This window comes from Lolium perenne, chromosome 4 (assembly GCF_019359855.2).
Source record: "Lolium perenne isolate Kyuss_39 chromosome 4, Kyuss_2.0, whole genome shotgun sequence".
In the NCBI taxonomy this organism is placed as follows: Eukaryota; Viridiplantae; Streptophyta; class Magnoliopsida; order Poales; family Poaceae; genus Lolium; species Lolium perenne.
Genome location: NC_067247.2, coordinates 188,121,577 through 188,128,299, shown reverse-complemented (window position 1 = coordinate 188,128,299; position 6,723 = coordinate 188,121,577). Strand labels below are relative to the sequence as shown.

At 42.6% G+C, this 6,723-nt stretch overlaps 1 long non-coding RNA gene across 5 annotated transcripts; it reads left to right on the top strand.

The window, feature by feature from the left end:
* Nucleotides 1–843: 843 nt before the first annotated feature.
* LOC127348922 (uncharacterized) lies at nucleotides 844–3,789 on the top strand. 5 transcript variants are annotated; one of them, XR_007880028.2, is made up of 8 exons: nucleotides 844–1,086; nucleotides 1,286–1,349; nucleotides 1,437–1,583; nucleotides 1,682–1,765; nucleotides 1,856–1,940; nucleotides 2,205–2,362; nucleotides 2,424–3,157; nucleotides 3,401–3,789. It is a non-coding gene; the product is annotated as an uncharacterized lncRNA (long non-coding RNA). The 5 variants fall into 5 exon arrangements; XR_007880025.2 differs by having other exon boundaries at nucleotides 1,437–1,765; nucleotides 2,424–2,459; nucleotides 3,070–3,157; XR_007880026.2 differs by having other exon boundaries at nucleotides 1,437–1,765; nucleotides 2,205–2,266; nucleotides 3,070–3,157.
* Nucleotides 3,790–6,723: the final 2,934 nt, after the last annotated feature.

Below are 6,723 nucleotides of genomic sequence, written 5' to 3'. Positions count from 1 at the left end.
CGCCCAAACGGCCCAAAACGAACGGCCCAGCGCGTCCGTTTTGATCGTCCGGTTGAAGATGCCCTAAAGTCCCCGCCATCACGCTGCAGCAGGCTGACCGTAGCGCCACCACCACCCTGCCAGGCTGCCACCACCGTCTCACCATCTCCGCTTCCAGGGAACACCATCGTCGACCAAGGGGGTTGTGGCCCGCCCTAGCCCAGATAGGGCCCAAAAACGTTGGACTGCTGGGCTACCCTGTACCAAACGAACATAGCAGCCAACGCGGACCATTTCTTGTCTGCAACCCGATTCAAACAAATGCTGACAATCTTTACTATTATATATGAGTTGGTACGTCATCAAAAATGTTTGATGTCAAAGATTGAAAACATCTGAACCGTCAAGTCGCTCTAAGTAAACGTCCACCATTGGATGGTTTTTTTTGGTACGCCCGTTCTGGCACCCCTCGTTAGCAAGATATCAAATCAAATCTTTTGTTTCCCATCGCTTTCCACATACCCGCAGAGAGAAGAAACAGAGGCGATCATCTGCGATAGGGTTTGCCGCCGCCGCCACCCTTGTCGTCCTCCTTCCGTCGATCCCTCGATTCGCCACCAACTCTCCATTACATTGCCAGGCGAGGATATCCCGCAGCGCACCCCAAGGCTACCTACGACACCCCACTCGAGACAAGGCCGGAGAACGATGGCGACCTTCAGGTCATCCGCATCTCACACGCAGCCGCCGAAATCGACGCGTCACCGCCGAAAATCGGGCATGTCGTTTTTCAAATCAAGGTCTCCGCCGTACGAATCGATTCATCGGCGGCGCTGGAATCGACCCCGACTTCAGACGCTGCCGACGCTGCCACAGGCTCCCCGTGGCTGGTCTCGTGCTCACCGCCGTCTCAAGGTCCACAACCCTCCGCCACGAAAGGGAGCTGTGACGGGAGCTCCTCCCGCACGTTTCCCTGTTGCCGGGCTCGTGCTCACAACCGCCCGAGGTCGCGCCGTACCTTTCTGGCAGAAAAAGGACCTAGGACAGGAGCTCCTCCGGCACGATTGCACGAAGTAGCTCAGGCTGAGCTTTATTGCTCACAGCAAGGTATGTTTCCATTATGTACATTGCCATCTCTTTACCATACTCTTTAATATTGCTCAATGTCAATAACTTCAGTATTCTGCACTAATTTTCTGCGTACTGCTACATTTCCAATCTCATGGTTGAACCATACTCTTGAAATAATTTAGTACTTCATTTTGAGCTTTGTTATCTGACAAATTCCTGTGCAACTTTGTCCAAGGTTGAAGCTATCAAGAAGGTCTATGAGTATGTGATGCAACTGACGAGAATTGGCAAAGGGCATGGTTAGTTGTACTACTTATTGTATTTTGCTGTGTCATCTTTGGTGTCTGTGTTTTCTCTCAGGATGTTTTACAAACATGGTTATGCAGGGATTCGGCACTTTGATGGATGCTCCTTCAGTCCTGAAGACCGGAGTACATTGAAGTGTATGGACTTTATTTTTTGGTGTGATCAGCTACAAGCATGCTGAGCTTGATTGCTCACAGGGAGGGATTGGCAAGCTTCCATTCTTTGTGGTGTCTGCATACATCAATATCACTATTTGACTACATGATTTTTTTTTAAAATTCCATTATTTCTGATCTCCATGTGCATCAATATCATTCTTTTGCAGCGTGCGTGTCAGTGAACATGCTTTGAAACCGGTGCTTTTGGTGTTTTCGTGACGATGCCACTTTTTTCTCTCCCAGCAACCTGAGTATGTCGCCACCTTGCAATGAAAGATCGTTTTAAACAAGTTGAACGCGTGTTTTTTACTTTTGTGCCGTTGTGGAATGTTGTTTTGCAGTCTGTAGTACAGTGCCGCCGTACGTGCACCACTTCATCTACGCCTACTTTGACCGCGACAATGTTGCAACCAAGGGATTTCCCAAGTACAGTGTTATGTCTGTCCTGGTGCAGCGGTAGAGCCTCACCGCCTGTGACCGAGAGGTCCCAGGTTCGAGTCGCGGTCTCCTCACATTGCACTTTGTGAGGGTAAGGCTTGCCACTAACACCTTCCCCAGACCCCGCACGGTGCGGGAGCTCTCAGCACTGGGTACGTCCTTTAGTGTTATGTCTATCCTCAATTACCAAAGCTATCAAAACAATGTTCTGAAGGCAATATTTTCTGAAATGCGTTTATTTCGTCCCCCCAGGTTTCTTTAAGAAATCAAGCGAAGAGGAAAGGGAGCACGCCGAGAAGATCACAGAGTACCAGGTATCATTGAATTCCTTGGGCTCTTAGTTGATGTACCATTGGTACACGAATGCTAGCTAGAAACAGACCAACGATGCTTGGTGTAAGCTTGTGTGTGTCCATCAGAACACATGTGGAGGAAGGGCAAGACTCCAGTCTATTGTGAACCCACTGACAGAGTTCGACCACTATGAGAAACGTGATGCTCTGCATGGTGAGTTTCTTTATGGTTTGCATTGTGGGTCTTCTTCTTAGGCATGCGTCATCTGTTTATTGATACTCAGTGGGCTGTCAATTTTTTCTAGATTAATTAGCTAGGGGGAGTAACAATAGTTCAATCGAAGACCAGAGTAAAGTAGGTGTATGCAAAGCTAACTGATTAGGAACTGAACATGGCCTCACTAACATGTGTCCAGTTTTTTTTTTAACTGCTAGCTATTTGGTTAAAAGTATTGGTTATAAGTTACGTAGCTTGTTACCAGCGACCTTTTACTCATGTCTGGTTGGTGTTGTGTCTCTTTAAATATATTTAGACCAGAAGAAAATGAAACAATCGTTCATGATTTAGTAATAAGTTGTTAAATAACCGAACCTAGCTTGTGATGTAGAAAAAAAAGGATGGCTACATGTAGAAAAAGGATTTGAATACTTTCTCACATCACTCGTCGCCTAGCGTACTAAGTGGCAGAGGAATGGTCTGTGTGTCATTATGAAGTAGAGTAATAGAAAAGTTCCACTTCCAGTTGAGCATCTCACATGCATGCAGATTACAGTAGTGTGTATAAACATCGAATGAGGTTTGTAAATATATTGCATTTTGCTAGGCCATCCACGCTCCAATCCACTTGGATGATTTCTGATCAAAGCTAGAATTTCGTTGCGATTGTGATTAAGTGGCGTCTGATTTCTCAGGTATTCTATTTTCTCAATGCTCTTTGTAGCATATGGTTTACAAAATTATATATCCTGAGATTTTCTTTGGCTAAGAGGAGAAGATGGTTATTTGATTTACCCCATTAGAGTTTTTAGCATCCTAATAGAGTTTCACATCAGATGTCTCCAATGTAAATCCCGTTTCCAGTATTGTAACTGTTTGTCAATTTTTTTCATCCGTATATATTTAATTTCATCATACACATTTTTTCCTATATGCAGGAAGGTGCTACTAAAGTAATATGTATTGTGGTTTTTCTCTTTACCTGAAAGTAGGGGCAATGCCAGCTCCCCACACAAGGTAATATTACCTCCTCTCAGAAATTGGAGGAGATTTGTTCTTCACAACTACATGTTGAGCGGTTGAATGCATTCCTACTCACACGTCTGATGGGAATTTTATGTGAGTAAGAGAGAAAAGAGAGAGGGGTGGAAAGTTCATGTGTGTTCAGAAAACAAATGTAACACCGAGTATAGATCTGGTCCATGATCTCTTGAACCGGGTGGCTTTGTCCCAACTCACCGATGTCGTGTTCTCTCTATCAATTATAGCTCCATGTATGAACTGGCATCAATGAGCAAATGAATGTGAAATAAGGGTGTTGTGAACAGATCCAGAGTATGTCCTGCCATTTTCAGCACAAATTGTGTACAGTAAAAGTAAAAAATCTTCTTACAGTATCGATGCATTCTTTGCAGCATCGCCGATTGCTTGTATGTTTATTGAGTTCTGTTTATTTGGCTATGGTTTTGTTTTATTCATATGGTGGCAGATGGACTAATGTGTTTCAAAGATCTCCTTGATAAGGAGTGTTTTCAGTAAATTTGGGAATATTAGAGAAATTAAGGTATGCTTATCATATTACACTTCTTTACTATTATATTGGAGTCCGTACGTCGTAAAAAATGTTTGATATCAAAGATCAGAGAAATCCAGACCGTGCAAACATATTCTCTCAACGTTGAATCCGCTGACATCATCCGATCGTTTTTTTTTGGTAAACCCCTATATCCCTATCAAATCAAATCTTAATTACCAAAATCCTCATAATTATCATATCAAATCTTACTTGCCAAAACCAATACATCACGCTACCAAATCAGACTTTCAGTTGCCAAAATAATCCCTGCATGTGGATCTCAATCTCCTCCTTCTGATATCTCCTCCGAGCCTCAAACCCCGGGTAACTTTCAGCCGCCATGACCACCGTGGACTATACCTCCATGAGTACAACGTGGTGTTGCCAATGAAAAGTAATTGCTCAATCTAGGTTCCCAATTTCAAGGGGCTTCACAAAGTTCTTGTGTTTTGATTTGATTATCTGTGTAAAGTATTGACATAGAATCTTCTTGCGCTTTATTCCTATGTTGATATTATGAAACATTATTGTTGCAGTAGGTTGTACCAGAAAACTGTGAAAAGCCCCTAAGTGTTCTACTCACATGAGTAGACATTTTTTGGATTGTACTATTTTACATCAGTACACAAATATAAATAAATTTTTAGTGTTGTACTTCCTTCGTTCCAGACTAATTGACTTGGATTCGTCTAGATTCACATGTAAATGAAGACAAATTCGAGCCAATTAATTTAGGACGGAGGAAGTACTATTTTAGATTTTGTGAACTCCAATCGATTGATCTAGATCATTGTGTAGACGTAGTTACATTAATTGGAATATCGATTCGCTCCAATACATGTAGTAATCAGTCATTGAAGTTATGAAACATGTTTTCTGATGGAAGAGGAAGCAAACTGCAGGTGCATATTATTCGCTTGATTCCTTGTTTTTTCATTCGCAAAAAAGCTTGACTCCTTGTTCAAATTTTTTTTGTGTATACAACAATTAGTTCAAAGTTGGATACCTTTAATTGGACGGATGTTGCATTATGTTTTAAGCGGTTACAGCTTACAAGAAGACAATCTGCTTTCCTCAAAAAATATGTACCTTAAGATGGACAATTGATCGTCTTTATATGACTTTGTGCGTACTCTAACAGTTGATATATGTTGAATGGTTAATTACTCGTTTAAATTTCTCCTTATATTCAGGTTATAGTAGAAAGATAACACATACTTTTCTTGAAAGGTCAGGGCTAAATAAGGCGAGGGTAAAAAAGGTTGTGACAACAACCGTATATTTATATTTATATGTCCGTAGCAATGCACGGGCATTCAACTAGTTACTTTTAGGCAATTTTTACGGTACCCTGGTACTCTAAAACTACACGGTGGAGTACCAGGCGGATCTGACCGTCCGTGTTGAGGACTAATTTAAATTTATTTTTTCTAAGAGTGTCGAAAGGAAAAATTGCATCAATTTTCACTTTAACCCCTCACGGTGACTTCCGATAGAGCTAGATCACCCGATAGAGCTAGATCACCCGAGATTGCCGATTCTGCGTCCCCGCGCCCCACACTGCGCCGCCGCCTGACTCGATTCCGGCCCAGCGTGCGCACTGCGCCGCCGCCTCGGCCAATTCTGCATCCTCGCCCCCACTGCACCGCCGCCGATTTGCCTCGCGCCGCCGACTCCGACATTTCAACAGCGTCTCACTCGATTCCGCGGCCCTGCTCCCCACTGCGCGCCGCCGCCCGGTTCTGAACTTGGTGGCCGTCTGGAGCCGCCGCCTCCTGCGTCCTGGGTCGAAGGCTCGTTCTCCCCAAAAGCGGCTGACCCTATCAGTCATCGTTGATGTAGCGAGTAGCGGCGTGAGCTGGTTAGTTTTTGTCTTTCTTTGTGCAGTAAAACTACAGTAGTAGTGGCCATACAGTAGTACTACTTTCTTTCCCAGATTTTAATTCTTGAACGCATAGCCTGTGTGTTCCAAGTGGTGGAAAATTTGAAAAGAAACAAACATAGTAGTGTCTCTGCTATCATATTTAGTTTTGAAAAAACTGATGTTAGAAATTATATTAAGTATCTCATTCTATTTGGAGCCAATCAGTTGATGTTTCCTTATGTTTTAATGGCCACACAGTAGTACTTTCTGTGCCCAGATTTTAATTCTTGAATGTATATCCTGTGTGTTCCAAGTAGTGTAAATTTTAAAAGAAACAAACATAGGAGTGTCTCTGCTATCATATCTAGTTTTGAATAAAACTAATTTACAAATTATATTAAGTTTCGCATTCTATTTGGAGTCAATCAGTTGATGTTTCCTGATGTTTTAATATATGAGTTCAGTTATTTGTTATGCCAGAAGTTCTTGTTGAGCATCTCTGCTATCATGTACATATATATAGTTCTGAACCAAATGAATTTTGTAGGATACAAAGTCTATGGAATTAACTCATGGGTAGTTGCTTTGCTTATAATAATTTGGGCAGATATGACATACAGATGTACCTAAGCATGATGATTTGATAATGGCAGGTTTGGATGATGGATGGTACCGATGATGAAACAGAGGCGAGAGAAGAATATTTCATGATGGCTAGTCAGATATTTGATACCGTATGCACAAGTACTTTGAAGCTACTGAGCAAAAGAGGGAGCCACGGGCGCTGACTCGTTGTAGATGTACGGCTATGCTTGAGATCT